Raw genomic sequence first — 23511 nt, 5'->3', positions numbered from 1 at the left:
AACCAGAAATTTTAGAATGTGAGGTGAAAGCTGCTCTGAAAATACTTGGAAGAAACAAATCACCAGGAACAGATGGCATACCAACAGAGTTGCTACAAGCTACTGAGACTGAATCTGTGCAAATTTTGACAAAAATCTGTCAAGAAATATGGAAAACATCAATGGCCCACAATCTGGAAGTGTTCCATATACATCCCAATTCCAAAGAAAGGGGATCCCAGAGCACACAGTAATTATCAAACTATTGCCTTAATATCCCATGCAAGTAAAGTAGTCCTCAAGATTCTACAACAAAGGCCATATATGGAGCGAGAAATGCCAGATGTCCAAGCTGGATTTAAAAAGAACAGAGGCACCAGGGATCATATCATAAACATATGGTGAATAATGGAAAGGACCAAGGAATTCCAGAAGAAAATCACCATGTGTTTTATAGATTACAGCAAAGCCTTTGACTGTGTAGATCATGAAAAACTATGGAATGCTTTAAAAGAAATGAAAGAAATGAGGATGCCACAGCATCTGATTGTCCTGATGCACAATCTATTCTATGGACAAGAGGCTACTGTAAGGACAGAATATGGAGAAACTGGTTGGTTCCCAATTGGAAAGGGTGTGAGACATGGGTATATTTTATCACCCTACTTATTTAATTGTCATGGCCCCTTCAGAGGACTCGTCAGACGAGGACGACTCAGGAGTAACAGCCACAGACCCAGAAGGGGAAACAGAGGAAACTCCTCAAAATGCAGCTTCTACTCCCCCTCAGCTGGAGACCGTCCAAGATACAGCTGAAGCTCTTCAGCCTGAATCAGACAGAGACCAGGAGGCTCCCCTCCCACCTGCAGAGCGGAGGCGACACAAAGTCAGGGAGCAGAGGGGCCGGCCTGTCCGTTTAAGGCCGGCACGCTTGCAGAAGCCAGAGGGGTGATTGTTCCCACCTGTCTGCAGAGGTGTTCTTTAAAAGACAGACCCTGGCTTCAGTGTGTTGCTGACTACAACGTCGGGCATGACCTCCACATGAAATGTAGTTCGCAGACTCCAGACCCTTCAGACTGAACCCCTGGCTTTCTGAACCTAGCTTCCCCACCTCGATGACGCTTACCGACACTGCTACTGGTACAGTTGCTAGAAGCATTCCTTTCTCCAGCCGGCTCCTGTTACCTGCTGGCCTTGGCAGATTTATGACCTAGCTAGCTGCCGGCTGCTTAGTTACAGCCCAGTCCCAGCCCCGAAACTGACATTAATCTATATGCAGAACATATCATACGGAAAGTGGGATTGGAGCAAGATGAAGGAGGGGTGAAAATTGGAGGGAGAAATAGCAATAATTTAAGATATGCAGACGATACCATATTACTAGCAGAAACCAGTAATGATTTAAAACGAATGCTGATGAAAGTTAAAGAGGAAAGCACAGAAGCAGGACTACAGCTGAACGCTAAGAAGACTAAAGTAATAACAGAAGATTTATGTAACTTTAAATTTGACAATGGGGACATTGAACTTGTCTAGGATTATCAATACCTCAGCACAGTCATTAACCAAAATGGAGACAATAGTCAAGAAATCAGAAGAAGGCTAGGACTGGGGAGGGCAGCTGTGAGAGAACTAGAAAAGGTCCTCAAATGCAAAGATGTATCACTGAACACTAAAGTCAGGATCATTCAGACCATGGTATTCCCGATCTCTATGTATGGATGTGAAAGTGAAAAAAGCAGATAAGAGAAAAATCAACTAATATGAAATGTGGTGTTGGAGGAGAGCTTTGTGGATACCACGGACTGTGAGAAAGACAAATAATTGGGTGTTAGAACAAATTAAAATGTGCAGGCCTATGATTATGAGAATGCCCAGGACCTAACAAAGATTTTAATCTGGCCCTGGGCAGGGATGGTTGGTCTTGCCTGCCCACATGGAAATGGACTCAAGAGGAGTCAGGAGATGAACCCTGACCTCAGCTCCAAACTGACCACTCATAAACAGGAAGATCATTGGGCAGGCTGAGGCTCCAAGAAGGCACAGACTCCTTTTTTTACTAACTCCCACCAAAGATATCAGTGTAAGCATATTTCCCAGATTTTCTAAACATTACCAAAATGCCCCTACAAAAAACTCAGAAACTCAGGGGAAGTGGGATAATGAAAAGAAAACATCTGTCCAGTTTTCAGTGTATTGTTCCCAAGGGGCTCCAATTAAAAAGTTTCCAGTTACAAGAAAAATTTACTGTAGCACCCTAGGAAATTAATTTACCCCTAACCATAGCACTCTCTGTTCCTAAGAGATAACATAATCTCCTTAATAGCATTTGACGCCAAGTATTACTGTTTATAGCAGACTGCCAGAATTAACTCTCTTCCTCACTACCTAACCAAGGGAAAATGTTTCACAATAAGCATTTGGAAGCCTTCTACAATAAAGCCCAGTTTGCGTTCATGAGTACTATCTCCTGACAGCCTGGAAAGATACTACCTTACATGTATTAAAAAAAGGAAAATAAATGAAACCGCAAATACAACAGTTTTAAACAACAGCAGCAATAAAAAACAAGGAACCAGAATCAATGGATAGATGGAACAAACTCTTTGATGCTTCCTCTTTGTTCCACTAGCTGTCACCTATACCTCTTATTTAAATTTAAAACAGAAAGCTATTGATCTAGACCTTTAAAGGGGGGGAGGCAATCCCTATCTCCACGTATGCCTGCCCTTCACCAATAATTCTTTGTTTCTTCTAGGAGATGCAACACAAAGTATCTGGTTACTTTAATATGGAAAATACATTTTGCATTCCTTAACATCTTAACAGAAGCTAAAGCACAAACAAGCTTCAGAGAATTATTAATCTTTAAAAATCAATATTAAATTAAACTTGCATGCTTACTACTGCATGCAAACAAAAGTAAAATAAAGCCTGCAAAGCTTTGGGAGACAACAAAAGAATTCATGTTCCGTTTTTATGAATTATCTAGTTAATGTCTACTTTTTTGGCTGCAATCCAAGGGCCCCTAAGGGTCACAGCACATTTCAGATCTCCCACCTGAAGGACGGATAGAGAGGTCCATACCAGTAAGATCCCACCCTGCCCTGTGGAAACCTCTGTGGTCCTTGCTTCACTGGCATCAGAGCTCTGACTTCAATAGTCCGTAGAGAAAAATTGGGAGCGACAGAGAAGTGCCAGAGATGCACTGGAGGAAGGCACAGGTGCAACGGCTCCACAGCCTGCCAAGGGGACATGTCAGGGACAGATCAAGGTGTAGCCTTCCCAGTCCCTGGACATGCCCCTACTCTAAATGGGGAGAATTTACAACAGCCCTGAAGGCAGCATATGTGTGCATTGGAAATGATGAGAGGGACAATGTTTAAAGAAAATAAAAGCTCAGAAAGAAAACAAAACCAGCAAAACGCTGCTCGATGATCACTTCCCCCTTGCTAGCACAAGCTGAGCAGGCCATTGGAAATGGCAGAGCATTCACCTTTTGTTCTCCCTCCCTCTCTCTTTAGGATAAGAACATAAGAAGAACCTGTTGGATCAGGCCAACTGGCCAGCTAGACTAGCATCCTGTTCTCACAGCAGCCAACCAGACGCCTGTGGGAAACCCACAAGCAAGACCTGAGTGCAAGAGCACTCTCCCCTCCTGCAGTTTCCGGCAGGTGGTATTCAGAAGCATACTGCCTCCATCTGTGGAGGCAGAGCATAGCCATCACGGCCAGTAGCCTTTGATACCTTTGTCCTCCATGAATTTGTCTAATCCTCTTTTAAAGCTGTCCACGTTGGTGGCCATCACTGCCGTGAAAAAGTACTTTCTTTTATCTGTCCTGAATCTTCTGACATTCAGCTTCATTGGATGTCCACGAGCTCAAGTGTTATGCGAAAGGGAGAAAAAGTTCTCTCTATCCACTCTCTCCATGCCATGCATAATTTTATTCACTTCTATCATGTCACCTCTTACATGCCTTTTCTCTAAACTAAAAAGCCTCAAATGCTGTAACCTTTCCTCACAGGCAAGTCGCTCCATTGCAGTGATCATCTTGGTTGCTCTTTTTGGAACTTTATTTTACTCTTTTTGAGGTGAGGCAATCAGAACTGTACAGAGTTTTCCACATGCAGTCGCATCACATATTTGTATAACAGCATTATGATATCAGCAGTTGTATTTTCAGTACTTTTCCTAATGATCCCTAGGATGGAATTTGCCTTTTCACAGCTGCCGCACACTGGGTCGCCATCTTCATCAAGCTGTCCACTATGACCCCAAGGATTTTATTTACCATTCATTGGTTATATATAATTGTCACTTTGTAAATTGTTCACATATATTTAGCTATCCATATATTTAACTGTTAAAATGAAAATGTTGCCATTAGAAATCTATGCTTTCTGGTGTTCATTACCACAATGGTTTCATAGCACAGTGAGACCTAGAAAAGTGGAAGTGGACTGTCTTCAAGTCGATTCTGACTTATGGCAACCCTATGAATAGGGTTTTTATGGTAAGTGGTATTCAGAGCTCCTGGTTAAAATCTCACATTTGCCAGTCACCAGGGGTGCTTCTAGACTGCTGCTGTTTTGGGGTAGGATTCAATCACATATCAACAAATTTAGGTTGCACAATTAAAGTTGATTCGGATGTCTTGTGGAACAAACATGCTTCTCCCACAAAATCAGACTTTTGCAATAAGGAAGGTGATGGTAAAGTGGACTGGAAAGTGTGGGATAACAATTTCTTGATGCAAAGTCATATACCTCCCCCCAAACAAATCAGGTTTTATTATTATTGGTTGAGATTTTAATATTTTAATGTAACTATATGTTTTAATTTTGTACGTCGCCCAGAGTGGCTGGATTGCCAGCCAGATGGGCGACTAATAAATTTAATAAATAAATTAATAAATAAAAATAAATAGTCAATGCTATCTAACATCCCCATAAACTTTGTTCAAACAAATCAGGATGAATGGTCAATGAAGAAGCTATCTGGAAGCGACCTAGCTGACCAAATGTAAGCCACTATTTTCTCAACAACCCCCTCTACCAATACACGCAGACAATATCAGTATCAATAGCGGCCTACTTCACAGGATTGTTGTAAGAATTATTAAGATAATGTACATGAAGCACCCTGACCTTGGGTTGTCAACCAGCCAGTATTTTATTTGTCTGTCAAGTAAAAGTGTGTTCTGTCAGCAACCAGTATTGGGCTCACAAAATCCTTGACTACAGGTTTTGCCAGACTCTGTCTACGAGTTGTCACAACTCTGCTCTTGAACTGCTAGTTTCCACTAGTTGCCACCGTTAATTCCTCAGATCCTGCATTGCCTCTAACAACTCTAACCTGCAAGAATTTTCCAGGCCCTGCTCCAGATTTCTGTATTCTTGAAAGTTAGCAACCTTTCTTTGACATTTGCTTTATATGTCAGCCTTCACCAACTTGGTTCCCTCCCTCCAATGTTGTTAGCTGGGGCTGATGGGAAATGTAGTTAACTTCTGGAGGGCACTAGTTTGCAAAGGCTGAATGCTAATTGCTTTGAAGTCCTATTGATTTAAATGAGAGTTAAGCACATAAATTTCTTCTGAAATCAGTAGGACTTAAAATGCTTAACTTTGACTTTTGAGGGTGCAGTATTATTATTTTAAAAGCAGAAATTTCACATTAGAGCAGAGAAAGAGATAACAGGTTTCTTTTTTATATATTTTATGTACTTTAAAAGCTTCTTAATAGATGTTTTATGCATTCTAAACTTTGGCTTTCTGTAATAAGATATAGGATGGAGAGGGGCACACAGAAAGCTTAATTTCTGAGATAGATTGAGATGCAGCCTTGGGAAAGTCAGGATGAAAGCAAGACAGACGAGCTTTTGTGTGCTATCATTCCAATTTACACACTGATCAGACAGAGCAGATATTTTGGAAAGCAATTTTCTCCCAGTCTCATTCATTCAACATTATTTTATTTGCAAGAAATATATACTATCCACAGCCAAGAAAGAAATCTTGCTTGGAGGCTGTTATTTCACAGTTTAAACTCAGGCAGGTACAGACATCATCCCTGATACATGTTTGAATTATTCTGGGCTGCAGCACAGAGTTTCTAAAAGTTACATTAATATCCCTCCAGGTTGGTGTGCACCTAGAGACCCATTTTCCTTAATGCCGGAGAAAAAAGGCACGTATTATAACAGTGTGAGGGGACTGCACCAAAATATCACAGTGCAAGGGAAGATTAAGGCACACCCTAAGGTCATATCATACCAGCATTCATTAAGTAAGCAGGACCACATGCGGAAGGTATTGGGCTCAGACATCTTCCATTCCCCATAATGCAGCCGTTCAAAGTCAGATACATGACTTCAGGCATCAAGTACTTGTGTGCTGGCAAGGTCCAGTTACAATTGCTGGAAAGACTGCAGATAGCTAGAAGCAGAGCAGGCAGGTTAGAGTAGGCTTTATAGCCCACACAGGTAACTCAGGTCAGTCAAGTGCTGTTATTGAAGAACGTAAGAGGATGCAGTCCTTATCATCATTTTTAGAAACTGAACGGGTTGCCTCTTCAATTGCCAGAGACAACAGACATCCCAGTACTGCCTAAACCTAAAACAATCTAAGCCTGTACTATTTAATTATTAAAAAATGCCACGAAAAGCTATTTTTTTTTGAGATGGAGGAATCCCATGAATTATTTTGCATTTTAAAAACTGTCAACGTTGAGACATCAGACTATTGTTCAGTACCTTGCCAGTTTCATTCAATGAATGATACAATTATTTTTGCAGCATTTATTCCATCTCTGTAGTGTAAAGGCCATCATAGTGATGAAGGTCAGTGTGATGTAGCAGTTAGAGCCAGTGTGGTATAATGGTTAGAGTGTTGGACTAGGACCTGAGAGACCAGGGTTCAAACCCATGAAGCTTGTTGGGTGACCTTGGGCCAGTCACAGTCTCTCAACCTAACCTACCTCACAGAATTGTTGTGGGGATAAAATGGAGAGGGGGGAGAACCATGTATGACACTTTGAGCTCCTTATGAGAAAGGTGGGATATAAATGCAACAAATAAATAAAGTCTACCTTCCAGACGTATGGCAGAAGTCAATAAAAAAAGTTTTTAAAACAACAAATGGACAAATGGGGGGGGGAGGCTTTGAAGGGCCACAAAAAACCTTTTGATATCATAATATCACAATGGGGGACCTGTGGGAGTAGTCAGTAAAAATAAATTGCAATTTTTAAAAAAATTAAAAATGGAGAAATGGGGAGGGCACAAAAACCCTTTTAGCATCCATGGTATCACAGCAAGGGATTCACAAGAGCAGACATTTTTTTAAAAATGTGACAAATTTGGAGGGGCAAATGTGGCTTACGGGCTAGCCACTCCTTGTCCTGATTTGTTTTTATGATATTGTATTATTCTTGCAACGGAAGCCGCTTTGAGCTTACCTGGTGATGAAAAGTGACCTACAAATATACTAAATAATAATAACAACAACAACAACAACAATAAAGCAGAAGAGAACAAAGGAGAGTAAATTTTTCTAGAATAGCAGCATCCCATACAGAGAGATCCAATTTATCTAAAGTTTTCAATTTCTGAGTGATAAGCAGCCATGCAGCAAACAATAAATATACTGCCAAGTCTTTAAAAATATATATTTACATTAGAACCATCAAAAATTGAGAGAAGAGCCAATTAGGGTACCATCTGAATGTGGAATTTAACAATTTAACAAAGACTGTTGACCAGGACCAGAATGACTGGACCTGAGGGCAGCCCCACCAAAGGTGGAAATAGGTACCTTGGTTTCCACATCCAGAGATACACCTAGTATTATTCATGAGAGCTGCACTGAGGTCCTATACTATCTATGATATGTCTTTAAGGAAGCCTCTCTGATTTGTGCTGAAATCAATTTAATTGGTTTCCAAATCCACAAGTTTGACCATTGTACACTGTCTAACTGAATGCCCATATCCTCCCCACAGAGCCTTCAACCCTTTCAGTGATCCTGTGGTCAGATGCACCAATTCTTTACATAGTTCAGCAACCAATCCTTTCCCTGATCCCAAATTCAAAAAAATATGTTCCACCCTCGTAAGGGACCTTGTGGTTTGTGCACAAACATTTGGATCTGGCATGTGTAATTTGTCTAACATACAACCAATTTACATTCAAACCCTGCAAGTCCACCTGTAATTGCTGTTGTGTGTCTGGATTATTATTTGTGGAGAGGTCCTGTAACCTAAAGTACCCCTTAGTTTCCCAGTGAGCTATCCAGAATTTCATTGCATGATTGTATGGGGCTTAAGGGTGACTGTACTGAAGACATTCAGGTTTGCCAACATTTACATAACATCCTTCATTGCAATTGATGATGATGCCAGTAATGAAAAATGACAAAACTAGTTTTGAAAATAATCCACCTGTTTCATAAATTTTAATGAGTCAACAAGAAAAGGTGCATCTTTGAAGTGTGGAGGTGGTCAATGTACTAATTCTGAGTGGAAATTGATTACTTAATCATTCATGTTTTAGTACATCTGTAGGGCAGTGCCTCTTGGCCTGTAGAAGATGTTCACAGGGACTAACAATGAATATCAGGATAAACAATTGAGCTCAGAAACTTTAGCCCACTCTTACCTTGGATCAGTGGTGTTTATTGGTAAAAAAATGAGGAGCCGGTACTCTTATATTGATAAAAGTGGGTGGGTGGGTGCCAGCACAAAATGTCTGCCATTGGCAGCAGAAAAAGAGGTGCCGGTACTCCATACTGGTGAGTGCTGTCACAGAAAAAGCCCTGCAGAGAAAGTTGTGTGCCTTTTAAATTGTTTTATCATTTTACACATATGAAAAACACTGCAGGTAAGTAAACATAGATAATAATAATATAAATCCTTCTCCACCCCCTCCCATCCCTCAACCTGAACCATCCCGCCTCCCCCAATCCTTTGCCAGTTACCTGCATTAATTCCTATTCTATTTTTTACAGTGAACTTGTAAGTATGCAACCTATATTACGGTATATTATGTTAACCATAGAGTTTTGAATGGTGAGGGTACTTCACTACTTCCATTGTTCGTTGTTGAGGCTTGAATAAATGGACACCATTCTGCCTCAAAAGTATCATTTTTTTCTTTTTCCTCTGGCCAGTTTGTTTTTGCAACAGTTTCTCTAACAACTAATTTCCCATAACTTGCAGTGCCACTTCTCCAAAGTCAGACCATCCAGCGTTTCCCACTATCTAGCTATCACGAATCTGGCAGCTTTGCAGCTAACATGAATCCAATCAGTATTTTGAATTGTAAGTCCAAATTCCTTCCAGTGAAGATGTTTAATAAAGCAAGCTCAGGTGTAAAGTGCATTTGTTGATTCGGTAATCTTTGTATTTCCGTATGAACCAAGGTACAGAACCCTGCTACTTTATTACAATCCCACCACACGTACCTACATGAACCCTGGTCCCCACAGCTATGCCAGCAGCCTTGGGAACCAGTTCTGAGGAGACGTGCCATGTAGAGTGAGGTCAGATACCGTTTTTGAATTGTTTTTAAGGCTACTTTCCTGTAAGAGGCAGTTACTGCTTTGTATGGGAATTTCACCCACATGTTCTTCCAGATGTCACCATCTATTTGATAGTCCAAGTCTGTCTCCCAGAACTGTTTTAATGTGAGATCTAGCATAACCCAATCCAGTAGAAATCTGTATAGATTAGAGACCAGACCTTTCTCTGTACTCCCCATATTTAATATCAGCTTTTCTCCCAATGATAACTGCTGTGTATCCCAGGCAATAACATTTTTTCCCCTGGAAACACAAACTGAGTTGATACCAGGATAACCAGGGTAGCATAAGCTCTCTAAGTTTAGTCTGCCATGGTTGTAAGCAATTTTTATTGCTTATATCATATGCAGACATATTACCTCACCTATTTCTTTGTATGTTGCTCAAAGACCATCCATTTTAAGGGACATTACAGGGCAAAGCTCCTACAGAATTTGCAGCCAAACTCAGGTATCTTCACTATGGAGGGAGGGAGGGAGGGAGAGAGAGGGAGGGGAGGGAGAGAGAGAGAGAGAGAGAGAGAGAGACCCAAATAGGAATCATCAAATTCCCAACTAAATGTAAATGTACTGCCTTCAAGTTGATTCCAACTTATGGCGACCCTATGAATAGGGTTTTCATGTTAAGCGGTATTCAGAGGTTGTTTACCAAGCCTTCCTCTGAGGCTGAGAGACAGTGACTGGCCCAAGGTCACCAAGTGAGTTTCATGACTATTTGGGGATTTGAACCCTGGTCTCCCAGGTCATAGTCCAACAACTTAACCACTGCATCACACTGGCTTGGTGTATTATGGGAATATTTCTAGAAAGCACATTTCTATCCAGTAGAAACTGAATTCTTTTCACTTATCTATGCAGTTTTACTACTCTACCCAATTAGCATGAGAAACAGGACAATACCTAAAAAGGTAAAAAATCGTTCTTCATTTAGACCTTGAGGGGCCATAGTTTTCAGCTTCAAAATCCACTGCATTTCTTTCCTGAACAGGATTGTTTTCATTTGCCTGATAAACTTTCTCCACTGCCCAGAATTGAAAATCTGTTTTTGCATGATTATTCTCTAAAAAATGACCCACTAGAGGAGTACCAGTCTTTTAGTTCCTTTTGTTACCAAGATGCTTCCCTGTTCTTCAATAATGTATATTACATTGTTGATATAACATGTAGTGAATGATGTTAGATAATATTAAAATGATCTTTAAAATCTGTCATTTTCATAGTATATCACTGATATACACAATGACAACGTGGGTGATGACCTGTCAGTTTGGTGACTTCTAGTAGGACTTGTTGATGTATATCCCTCATGCATACAGGATCCAATGGACTTTATAAATAAGATTAAGCCAATAGAAGTAGGTGAGAGTGACATCTTAGTTACAATGGATGACAGCCTAGCATAACAATAAACATTAATCCTTTCTAGCATCTCTGAGATACATTTTTTTGTTTACATGATTGGATGCTTCATGTTTTTTTGTGTTTCCTACACATTATGTAAGGCAGACCCAGGTTTTCCACCAAGTGTACACTCAACAGGCTATGGTCTGAAGGCATGTGAGGCGAGCTCCCTGCTGAAGCTAAGCAGGGTCAGGTCTGGTCAGTGCCTGGATGGGGGACTGCCTGGGAACCAGATGTAAGCCACCTGGGGTTTCTATCATGAAAAGAAAGGCAGGGTATAAATATAATAAATAATAATAAGGGGCTACAGCCAATCACAGCTCCCTGACAAGTGCATGTGTTCACATTCATCCTTTAAACTTTTAGGAACAGGAACAAGGATTGGGGCTGGGATGTTAAGTTAATTTTATATCAAGTTGTTAAATGCTTAAGCTGTCTGTTTTAGGGATTTTATCTGATTTCTTTTTACTGTATTGTATTTTATTCCTTGCTGTGAACCGCCCAGAGAGCCATAGGCTAGGGGCGGTATAGAAATGGAAATAAATAAATAAATACCTGAAAGATCACCTTCTCCCATATGTACTTACACACATCTTAAGATCCTCTTCAGAGGTGCTGCTTCATGTGTCCTGACCAAGGAACATGAGGTGGGTGGTCATTAGGGAAAAGGCCTTCTCAGTATGGCCCCCCTCTAATAGTCCCCACCTCCTGAAAGGTGTGCCTGACACTTTTCTTATGGTCATTTCAGCACCAGGTGAAGACTTTTTAAAAATTCTCCCAGGCCTTTTAAAAAATGGTGATTTCCCCCCCCCCAGAAATACTTCACCAGAAATACTTTTTTGTGGGGTCCCAACAACAGGCCCCACTTGGCACTGCAGGTCCCAGTGGCAAAGGGTTGAATTGAATTGAAATTGCTTTAACCTTCCAGACCTACAAGTACACTATAACAAATACCTAATCGCACAAGTTAGATACTGCAGCAAGAAGTAGACTATGCAATCCCATAGTGGCACAGATAGAACTGGACAGCCTAGTCCCACTGCAGAGTAGGGCAGCACTGGGCTCTAAGCACCTGAGACTCCCTGCAACATACACTTCCACCATAGTTGCTGCCAGACAGGCCTAGGTGAAAACAGCAGACCAGCTGCACTTTGACCCATTTGCATATGCAGACCTCACCATCTGGGGCAACCCACACATAACAATAACCAGTAATCCATCTTTATGGAAAACATGGGCAGAGAGGGGTATCCTGGACCTCACACAGGTCATCATACAGAGCAATGAATTTAAAACATTTGGGACCTTTAAGGAAGAATTCGATCTCTCCCCGAAGGTGCCTGGCAATTCTTACAACTCAAGCACATCATAGCAGCAAAATTTGGCCCAGATGCACTGAGTGCAACAGACACACCAGATCTCTTGCAAACAGTACTCATCTTCATCTTCTTAAGAAAACTTAATAAGTGTCAGTACTCATCAGTATGTAACACACTAAGCCCTGATCTAGACCCAGTTAAGCATAAGTGGAGCAAAGAATACAGCCTTTCCCAAGCTTTGAGTTCCCAGCTGTTGCTGGACTATAATTCCCATCATTCCTGACCATTGGCCATGCTGGCTAGGACTGATGGGAGTTGTAGTACAACAACATCTGGGGACCCAAAACTTGGGAAAGGCTGGCAGAAGCTCACTTACCACCTGCACAATGGGAATAAAGCCCTATGCAGTATTAAACTAGCCACCCATGACATTAGGCTGAGGGTAACCCAACAGAAAATACACTTCCAAGCCTATTGGACATCAGCATGCTTTAACTTGCAGGGCCATTATACCCACAGATGATTGCTGGAGATGCAAACAGCCACAAGCAGATCTACTATGCGAACAGCCACAAGCAGACCTACTATGGAACTGCCCAGTAATCAAACCCTTCTGGAAGTAAATACAAGCTAGAATTGACTTGGTTCTGGACAAATCCCTACTAATAGGAGACACCAACACAGCAAACAGCTACATTCCTGCCAGGTGGGGGCTATCAAAAGGATAGGAAGAATGGTTTCACCAAGCCATGCTAACAGCAAAACGAATTGTCCTTCAACTTTAGAAAGCCTGGGCCACATTGAGCACAGAAAACTGGATACAAGACCTTCAGTAACAAGCAACACATGAGGAAATTCTGCTCTATAAAATACACAAAAAAATCACTCTTCCAAGAGATTCGGCGTGCATTTTTGGAACTCTTCTCCAAGTAAAACCTAAAACTATAAGAAGTGATAGGCACAATGCAATGTAGGAGCAAAAACCTCTCCAACTCAACATTTATTAAACTGGGACTCCAGCAGAACATTGACACTCATCTATCTTAACCCTCGTTCTGAGCATATGAACCTGAGCACTGCATAACATGTCAAACAACTGAACATCAGAAATGAAAATTTATGTAAAGAAAAAGAAAAGGGCATGAGGGCAAAGGGAGGTAGGGGAGATGGGAAGGGGGGGTAAGAGGAGGGAGTAAGGGATCATACCATTTTATTGTAATAATGTGTGAAAACCCTAATAAACTATACATTTTAAAACCCAGTGATTTTAAATAACAAGCTATTTTCATGTTTTTATCCACTATTTTATAAGCTATATACTTTTGAATTATCTGTTTTTATCCATCCTTTCTGCTGAGATAAAGTATAATACACTTTGATTTTCTAATACTGGATTACACGGGCCACTCAGAAAACAAAGTTACTGGGCAGTCTTCTGTATAGTAAATAAATGATAAAATAAATAAATTAGGTGTACATCTTTAAAAATGGAACGTGTGAAGTGATCCTCAGGGACCAAAGACAACAGTATGAAAACTTTTCAGGGAGACCAAGGAAATGGCACTAACCCTCTTGATGGCTCCTGGAAGCATCATACTAATAGTGGTGTACATAAACCTTTCAAGGTTGAAAGGGATAGGGAAAGAGGGTGTAGAGACTCATTCTATCAACCCAGATAGGAAATAGCCTTTCCCCTAACTGTTCTCTTCAGATTTAGGATGCCAACCCACCCTGGAGACTCCTCATACTTTACACTCCCAGCCCCTTTGGTGCACTTTTAGAGGGACAGAACCACTAACACGCCTCTAATATTTCAGTCACTCTGTCATGTTCAATCCAACTCACAAATGTTTCCAGCATACTAATCATTTGTGGTACACTGAAAGGGGAAAAATAACCACTCTTGGAGATTACAAAAGCACTTCTGCCTGATCACCTAGTTGCAATTTTACTTGTCAAAGGCAACCAGGCTAGTAGTAATTTTCTAATCTATTTTGAGTCTGCAGTATTGTGGATAAAAATAGTTACCTCTTCACACTTCTGAAAGTTGATCTGCACACCACAAGACAGAGCATCAGGGACTACCACTACTACTACTACTAATAATAATATTTATTTATTTATTAGTCACATGAAACGACTTGTTAACATGTCCAAATGGGGGCTGAATTGCAGCCACAGCCTGTTTTACACCAAGCTGCAACATCTTATGTTTGCTTGAAGCAGTAAAGTGTTTATTGGATAAGGATGATTAGCTGTTAATCACAATAAACACTAATAATCAATCGTTTATGAAATCTGCTTTCTAGTAAATTAACTAACTGTAAAAGGAAGTAACAACAAAGATTTATGCTAGGCTAAATTCACACTCAAGCAGAGATTATTTCCCAAGAGCAAAATGCTTTGGATCTGAGACTGAAATATATTTTAAGATGGCAGTTTTAATTGAATTAATCTGGCAAGCTGGTGGACAACAGTCTGGTGCACACATTTTAAACAGCAAAACGATCCACAGGGGATCATTCAGCTCAAACAAATTAGCTCTTTATAAAGAATGTTAATGTATTAAATAATACAGTATTGAATTTCTTAATAGCATTAACACACAATAATAGCAAAGAAATACAGATCAAATAAGACAACAGACACAGTCCAGCTATGGCAGTTAGCATATGGAGCCAATTTGGATGCCCATATCAACATGTAGATCAAAAGGTTCACCCGGTTCCCAATGAACCTGATTAGATGAATTACATGTGGGTGGAAATAGGTATCCCGATCCAAGGCTACAAACTGCCTACAACAAAGTATGTTTAGATCAACACCCAGTGGAGGCTGGTGGCTCCAGTGTCAGTGGGGCAGTGAATCCACTCTGGGATTTATCAAAGCCACCAGCCTCCACCATCAACACTTTTATTTCAATCAACCACTATTTAAAATGGTAAAATATTTCTAAAACTGTGAAAGGATTCTTATGCAGCTTGGGTGTTCAGGAAAAGAAGATGCTGTGTGAGGTCACCATGTTTAGTCCAGTTTTCCCAAGGCCTTTGCCAAGCTATGCTTATAGAAATAAGCACCAACATAGAAGATGTGAGCCAAAGCAGACAGAGACACAGAACCCAGCCCTGTCCAAGAAGGCCAGTTGATTTTAACAGGACTTCAAGTATGTGTAGGATTGCAACCTTAATTAGATAACAAACACAATTAAATTGCAATAGGTTGTTTAAGGGGAAAAACAGGACATGAAAAATATGTCTGTTTTGTCAGCACTGTTCAGTCTTCACAAAAGTACTACATAGCAAAGAACAGGGAAAAAATACAAGTCAAGTGTAGTCACTGTATTAGTTGAACTGAAGATGAAATTAAAAGCACACGAGGTGCAGAGTATGGGACTCATGCTTTCCCCCTAAGAATGATTAGAAGGCAGGAGGTTCCCTGTCACCCAAATCTCCTCTGTAGCATCCCCTACTCCTGGCCATTTTTAACCTGTTTTCTCCCAGCTAGGTTTCAAGACTGCGGGCTGGGGGGGAGCGAGAATTTACTGTAGAGAATCAGCAGTCATGACTCAGGGTCAAGCACCCCCCTTGCATATAAATTTTCCTATGCAAATACCCCCAACCCCTGCAATAGCCAGATGCACAATACACACCTCCCACCATCAATTCCTCCCTCCCAATGCTCCCTCCCTTTTACATTACTGCGTAGATCAAGGTCTGAGAACACCTCATTTGCTCAGGTTGCATAATAATAAGAGCCTGCTGGATCAGGCCAGTGGCTCCGTTACCCCAGCATCCTGTTCTCACAGTGGTCAAGTAGATGCCAATAGGAAACTTGCAAGAAGGACTTGAATGCAGCAGCATTCCCCACACTTTTGATTCATAGCAACTGGCATTCAGAGGCATACTGCCCGATAGTGGAGGTAGAACATAGCCATCAGAGTTAGTAGCCATTGACAGCCTTATCCTCCATGAATTTGTCTAATCCTCATTTAAAGCCATCTAAGCTGATGGCCATCACTACTTCTTGTGGAATAAATTCCATAGTTTAAAAACGCACAATGTGAAGAAGTACTTTCTTTTGACTGTCCTGAACCTTCTACCATTTTGCTTCATTGGATGTCTATGAGTTGTAGCGGAAAAGTTTTCTCTGTCCACTTTCTCCACACCATGCATAATTCTATACATTACTATCATGTCGCTTTTACTTGCTTTTTCTCTAAACTAAAAAGCCAGAAATGTTGTACCCTCTCTCATAGGGGAGTCACTCCATCTCCTTGATCATTTTGGTCATCCTTTTCTGAACCTTTTCCAACTCCATAACATACTTTTTGAGGTGAGATGACCAGAACTGTGTGTTTTCAAAGTGTAACTGCACCATAGATTTGTATACTGGCATTATATTGGCAGTTTATTTTTCAGTTCCATTATTATTATCATCATCATCATCATCACCCCCACCCTTCACCCAAAGGTTCCAGGGCAAGTTACAACAATTTTAAAACACATAATTGAAACAGTTAAAAACAACCTAAATAACATCACAGAAAATAGAGTAGGCCCTAAAAATATACATCTCAGGTGCTGAAGGCCAAGGTAATGACGTACGTCTTCAGCATTCACTGAAAGTGGTACAATAAAGTTGCCACACGCACCTCGGTGGAGAGGGAGTTCCACCATCTAAGGGCTGCCAGAGAATGCTCTCTCCCAGGCCACCACCACCCCAAGCTTCCGAGGGCAGTGGAAGTACCAAAAACACCCCCTCTACTGATCTCAGCACTCAAGAGGGTTTGAAGGGAAGGAGTCGGTCTTTCAGATATTCGCTTAGGGCTTGAAACACTAACATGAGCACCCTGAATTGGGTCCAGAAAAGAACTGGCAACCAATGCAGCTGTTTTAATACAGGGGTTAGATGAGTTCTAAAAGGAACCCCCACCAGTAATCTGGCTGCTACATTTTGGGCCAGTTGAAATTTCTGAGTCATCTTCAAGGGCAGCCCCACATACAGCACACTGCAATGATCCAGTCTGGAAGTTACCAGAGCATGGAAAACTGTGGCCAAGTCTTCTCTGTCTAAAAGGGGACAAAACCAGAGCTGGAAAAAGGCACCCCTAGCCACTGAGGCCATGTGAACCTTCAGTGACAATGTTGGATCATGTAGTACTCCCTGGCTGCAGACCCGCTTCTTCAAGGACAGAGTAACCCCGTCCAGAACAGGCTGTCTTCCCACCTCCAAGACATGAGAACTCTGGACACATAACACCTTGTCCTTTCAGGATTCAGCTTCAATTCACTGGCCCACATCCAGTCCATCACTGCCTCCATGCACTGGTTCAACACCTTAACTGCCTCTCCCAATTCAGATGGAATAGAGAGCTAGAGCTGGGCATTATCTGCATATTGATGGCATCTCACTCCAAATCTCCTGATGACAATTCCCAGTGGCTTCATATAGATGGTAAATAGCATGGGGGACAAGATAGAACCCTGCGGAACACCACAGGATAATTCCCATGGTGCTGAACAGTAGTCTCCCATAACTACTTTTTGGAAGGGGCTCTGGATGTATGAGTGGAACCACTGAAGCACAGTGCTCACAACCCCCACCTCCTTGAGATGTTCCAGAAAATACTGTGGTCAACAGTATCAAAAGCCACTGAGAGATCAAGGAGAATGAGCAGGGTCATATTCCCCCTATCTATCTCTTGGCAGATGTCATCATCCAGGGCAATCAAGGTAGTTTCAGTGTTATGGCCAGGCCTGAAGCCAGACTGGAATGGATCCAAGTACTCATTTTCCTCCAAGCATGCTTGAAGTTGGACCACCACCACCTTCTCAAGAACTTTGCTCAAAAAAGGGATATTTGCCACTAGGCAGCAGCTGTTTAACACTTCTCAGTCCAGGGAGAGCTGTTTAAGGAGGGGACACATTAAGCATTAATTACTTCCTGGACCCACCCAGTAAGTTCCCTATGGCTAGTTCTCAACAGCTAAGATGAGCAAAAGTCAAGGGGGCAGGTGGTGGACTCCACTTCTTCAAGCAGCTTGTCCACATCCTCAGGCAGCAATAATTGAAACTGATCCAATACAGGTGAAACAGACAGTGCTCTGGACACCTCCACTGGACTTGCTCTAACTGTTGCATACTAGTCTGTCTGAATCTGATCAATTTTATCCCTAAAGTGCCTTGTAAAGTTGTTACAGCAGGCCTCCAAGGGTGTCAGAGCAGTGCTCTCCTGGCCAGATGGCCTATTCACCACTCGAAAAATCTCTGCTGGGCAGCTACTTGTGCACACAATGGTGGCAGAGAAGAAAGATTTCTTCACCACCACCACCGCCACATGGTAGGCACAATAATACAGCCTTACCCGTGTTTGGTCAGGTTTGGACTGAGATGTGCGCCACCTGCGCTCCAGTCACTGACTCACCTGTTTCATCGCACTCAGATCACTGGAATACAAAGGTGCTCCACAGTGACAGCAGAGACACTCAGGAGTGATCATGTCGATGGCTCTATGCATCTCACCATTCCACAGTGAGACAAGAGCCTCGACAGGAGCATCAGCAGGGAATTTGGCTTTTTCACAGCTGCTGCATCCTGGGTCAACATCTTCATTGAGCTATCCACTACAACCCCAAGGTCTAGTTCCTGATCAGTCACCACCAGTTCAGACCCCTGAACATGTATGTGAAATTAAGTTTTTTTGCCCAATGTGTGTCACTTTGCACTTGTTTGTATTGAATTGCATTTGCCATTTTACTGTCCATTCACTCAGTTTGGAGAGATCCTTTTGGAGCTCTTTGCAATCCCCTTTTGTTTTAACCACTTTGATCAATTTAGTATCATCAGCAAACTTGGCTACCTCACTGCTCACTCCTAACTCTAGACCGTTCATGAACAAGTTAAAAAGCACAGGTCCCAATACTATTCTTGGGTGGACTCCACTTTCTCCACTGGGATAACTGTCCATTTATTCTCTGCTTCCTGTTTCCTAGCCAGTTCCTGATCCACAAAAGGACCTCTCCTCTTATTTCAAGACTAGAGCTTTGTCAAAAGCTTTTTGAAAATCCAAGTGTATGATGTCAACTGGTTCACCTCTGTCTATATGCTTGTTGACATATATGTCCTCTCTCAGTGCTGAAATAAAAATGTGTGTATGTATTCAGTGTGTCTTGTTTTTACCTTAAAAACAGTAGCTTGGGCACAATCAAGATTGGGTCCATGGCATGCAGGGAGGAAGTGTTTAATCCTCTCCCTGCATCACAGTAAAATGACCCGAGCTGCTATTTTTCCTGGGAGGGAAGCTGTTACCGGGCACAAGGAAATGTTTTTAACTACCTCCCCACCCCAGGCAATATTCAGCTCTCAGCTGAAGCTAAATGGAACAGCATTAAGTGTTTATAGGCCTTGATGATGTGGCATGAGGACAAAGTCTCATCTCTCAAAAGGACAACACTTCCTTCTTCCTCTTATTCTAGAAATCTTTTTGCCCACCTAGAATCTTCCGTGTCATGTACTCCAGTTAGTGCTTCACGGTTCTCCCAAGCCATTCCAAATACGAGAAAGCTTCCACATATGAGGCTCCTGTGGTGCCTTGTTTACCATAACACACAGGCAGCACCTGACTTCTTGGGAGGTGTGTCACTTGTGTAATAAAGTAAACATGGCATCAGGGAACCACATGGTCAGAAGCCTTTCCATGCACTGGATTGATATGGAAGCAACCATTGAGGTGGTAACAATCACAGTGGTCTGGGCATGGATAACAGGGAAGAGAGAATGATGACAGGCTTTTGTACACTTAACATAAGCGGTAAGAGACAATTTCAGCAGGCATCATTCTTCATGGAGGGTTGACAAAACCTGTATCTTTAGAAATTCTCTCATTTACCCTAAAGCAGACACAAATCTGATTGTCAACGAATCCAACTTCTAAGTGTGCATAAGTTTGCAACTTTAAAGCTCAAACTCAACGCATTTAGGCAGAAATCTTATTGATTACAATGGGACTTACTTTTAAATGTGTGTAGAAACAAGTTCTATAGAACTCAGTAGGACTTGCTAAAGACAATTTCAAACACTGTGAGCAATGAAGCTGTGCAGCCTAATCCTACACATGGTTACTTGGTAGTTTACCACATCTAAAGTACAATATATTTGCAGTCTTATAGCCCTGATTCTAACCATGTTTACCTGGATGTGCCATTAACTTCAATACAACTTTACTTGTATCGTTAGGACTGCAAGCCAAAGCTATACCAGCTTACTCAAAAGTAGTTCCATACCAGTTCAACAGGGCAAATTCTGAAGTAAGTATCCACAGGATTGTAGCCTAACATCCTAGTCACATAAAAGTTTTCTAAGCGGTAAGTCCTGTTGACTTTATTGGAGTTTCTCCCACTCAGAACTTGAAGGCCACTTTATCCAAAAGCCAATTCCTGAGGGACAGAAGCATTAGTCAACAACAAAAAATCAAGCATCTGTAGCACTGCAATGACTAATAAATTTGTTTCCTTCTGGGTTGCTCCCAAACTTAGTCATATTTAAAGCAGACCCACTGAAATAAATCGGACTTAAGTCAGTCATGACTAACTTTTAACTCCATTTGATTTTAGTGGTCCTACTCTAGGTATCTAGATCCAAGTCTCTGTGGGCAGAGAGCACTTTATCAGATACAATGTGTCAAGTAAACATATCTTTGGTTTCAGTCATGCACTTGACTGATATGCAAAGAAAGCCCTGTTAGTTTCAGTAGGATTTACTCCTCAAGCAGGGCTTAATTCCTGCTTTGGCTCAGCCTGTCATATTATCAACGCCAAGACTCAACGCAAGATCACATGAAGTAACAATATAGGAGAGTGCCTAAATAAGGACAGAGTTAATTTCCTTCTCAGAGGAAGGCACCTCAGAAAACCACCTCAGAACACCGCTTACCATGAAAACCCTATTCGTATGGTTGCCATAAGTCGAGATGGACTTGAAGGCAGTCCATTTCCATTTTTCATTGATTTCCTTCCCTTCTGAGCAACCTCTGAAAATTTCCCGTGGCTATCAGGGGTTCAGTGAAAGGCGTCCTGATCAAAGGGTGACATTTCCAAGCAGATTTGAGCTCAGACATATTTTTTTCTTCTTCAAAATTATAACATTGTTCCCAAGAGCATATGCACAGTGGGAAAGAAAGATGATCAGCAGGACCCACATCAACTGGCCTCAACTCACCCCACCCCTCTTGGGACTGTGCGCACACCATACATTTAAAGTGTGTCATTTCGCCTAAAGAATTCTGGAAACTATGGTTTGTTGAGCTAGGAAATGTAGCTCTGTGAGGGGTAAACTACTGTTCCCAGGTTTCTTGAGGAAAATAATGTGCTTTCAGTGTAGGGTGTGTACACAGCCTGCTTAAGGAAACCTAGTTTAAATGACAAAGTCCACTATGGACGCCTACAGGGAGGTAAGCCCAATGCATTCACCAGAGCTTACTTCCCAGGCAAGATTCCTTTTACTCGAGAGAGTATTTCTCCAGTGGACAAAAAGGCGGCTGCGTTGGAGGTGTTTAGTTGTTGTTGTTATGTGCCGCTCACCTATATTCAGTTCTCCTCAGCAGAGGAGGAACAGAGAAAACAACAAAAACGGCTGGGAATCTTTTTGCTCTTTTCCCGCTTCGCCCCACCCACTTCACGCCGGAGTGAAGGGGTGAGGTCCCCAAGGCCACAACGGTGCTGGAGCTGAAAGAGGGAGTTCGGCAGGCGGCTCTTCACTTACCTGACTCGCACCTCCTGGCTGCGGTGTGTTGCCCGATTGCCCTTCCCTAGGGACCCCACACACGCACAGCTCGTCCTTCTCTCCCAAATCTTTTCAGCCTGGCCCGCGTCTGTCTGCCTGCCTCTCTCCTGGGGCTGCTGGGACCGAGGAAAGACAGGAACTAGGTGGGACTTAACATTCCTCGGGGAACGAGGAAGCGAGCTTCGCTGTTTACTTACCGAAGCACGCACGCCCTCCGTTTCGCTCGTTGCAGGAAATCTGGTTCGGCGGCTGGGCAAACAGGCGCGCGAAACCGTAGCTTGGCCAGCAGGCCCGAACTGAGCATGGGAAAGCAGTGGCTGCTGCTATACCTCGTCTAATTATTACTGCTACTGATGAGTAACAGTAAAACACAGGAGTCTTGTAACAAGAACCATTGCTGTTTCTGCTACAAAAGGCTGACACAGCTACTTCTCTGAAAAGGGCTCGTCCTAGGGAGGTTGCAGTTTAAAAGGCAACGGAGGGGAAGCAAAGATGTTGTTGCATTTCCCCTTATATGTTGGGGGGCTTTGCCTGCATTTCTAAACTTCGTCGCTCAACTGTTTGGTGAAGCCAGTGTCCCTGGGGAGCAGAGGAGCACTATAATAAAAGATGGATCTGCCGCTATGAAGTGGTCCCAGGAGTGTGGGAACCATCAAGGGGGGGGGAAATGAGTGGTCTTGGGATCATCCGGACCCTCCCTGTGAGGACAAAAATTTCTGGGAGTTGGTGGTATTTGGATTGGAGAGAGGCTACCTTCTTTGGGCTGTGACTCTGGTGACAGCTTTGTTTGTGGCGTCGGGGGTTGATTGTTCACCATCTAAACTAGATATGGCAATGGCCACATTATTCGTGTATATTATTATTTATTAATTAATAATAAACAAGAGGGAGATCTAACAAAACGTCGTGGTATATCCCCACCCCTAAGATAAATGCTCTGGCCAGCCTCGTGCAAGAGCCTTGCAGTTGGATTTAGGCTCCTGGAATGGGTGACAGGGGAAAGGGAAAATACATATTTTTCTTTAAAAAAACATGGTGCTATATTGTGTTAGAAGGCTTAGGTTTAGGGCTGGCTGCCAGTCCCAAACCTGAGCATTTTATAGGTGGATTTCTGGAGAAGGGGCAACTTCCTTCCCCCCGAAACTTTCTTGCCTTATGTGGACGTTCAGCTCACAGAATGCTTCCGCTCTGCCCTTGTTATTGTTGCTGTTGTTATGTGCCTTCAAGTCGATTATGACTTATGGCGACCCTATGAATCAGTGAACTCCAAGAGTATCTGTCATGAGCCACCCTGCTCAGATCTTGTAAGTTCAGGTCTGTGGCTTTCTTTATGGAATCAATCCATCTCTTGTTTGGTCTTCCTCTTTTTCTGCTCCCTTCTGTTTTTCCCAGCATTATGGTCTTTTCTAGTGAATCATGTCTTCTCATGATGTGTCCAAAGTATGATAACCTCAGTTT

General features: G+C 42.2%; 1 protein-coding gene across 9 annotated transcripts in view; it reads right to left on the bottom strand.

The window, feature by feature from the left end:
- Positions 1-22428, bottom strand: part of ARHGAP8 (Rho GTPase activating protein 8) — a 164347-nt gene extending 141919 nt beyond the window's left edge. For 6 of the 9 annotated variants that reach the window (XR_009757607.1, XR_009757606.1, XM_061582390.1 and 3 more), the window contains exon 1: positions 22033-22243. The gene's annotated coding sequence lies outside the window, so the exon portion shown is untranslated. The other 3 variants (XM_061582386.1, XM_061582385.1, XM_061582388.1) reach the window with 3 other exon arrangements.
- Positions 22429-23511: the final 1083 nt, after the last annotated feature.

Source organism: Rhineura floridana, chromosome 8 (genome assembly GCF_030035675.1).
Source record: "Rhineura floridana isolate rRhiFlo1 chromosome 8, rRhiFlo1.hap2, whole genome shotgun sequence".
Taxonomy (NCBI): domain Eukaryota; kingdom Metazoa; phylum Chordata; class Lepidosauria; order Squamata; family Rhineuridae; genus Rhineura; species Rhineura floridana.
The sequence above is the reverse complement of the archived record's forward strand: the minus strand, read 5'-3'. Positions and strand labels throughout refer to the sequence as shown.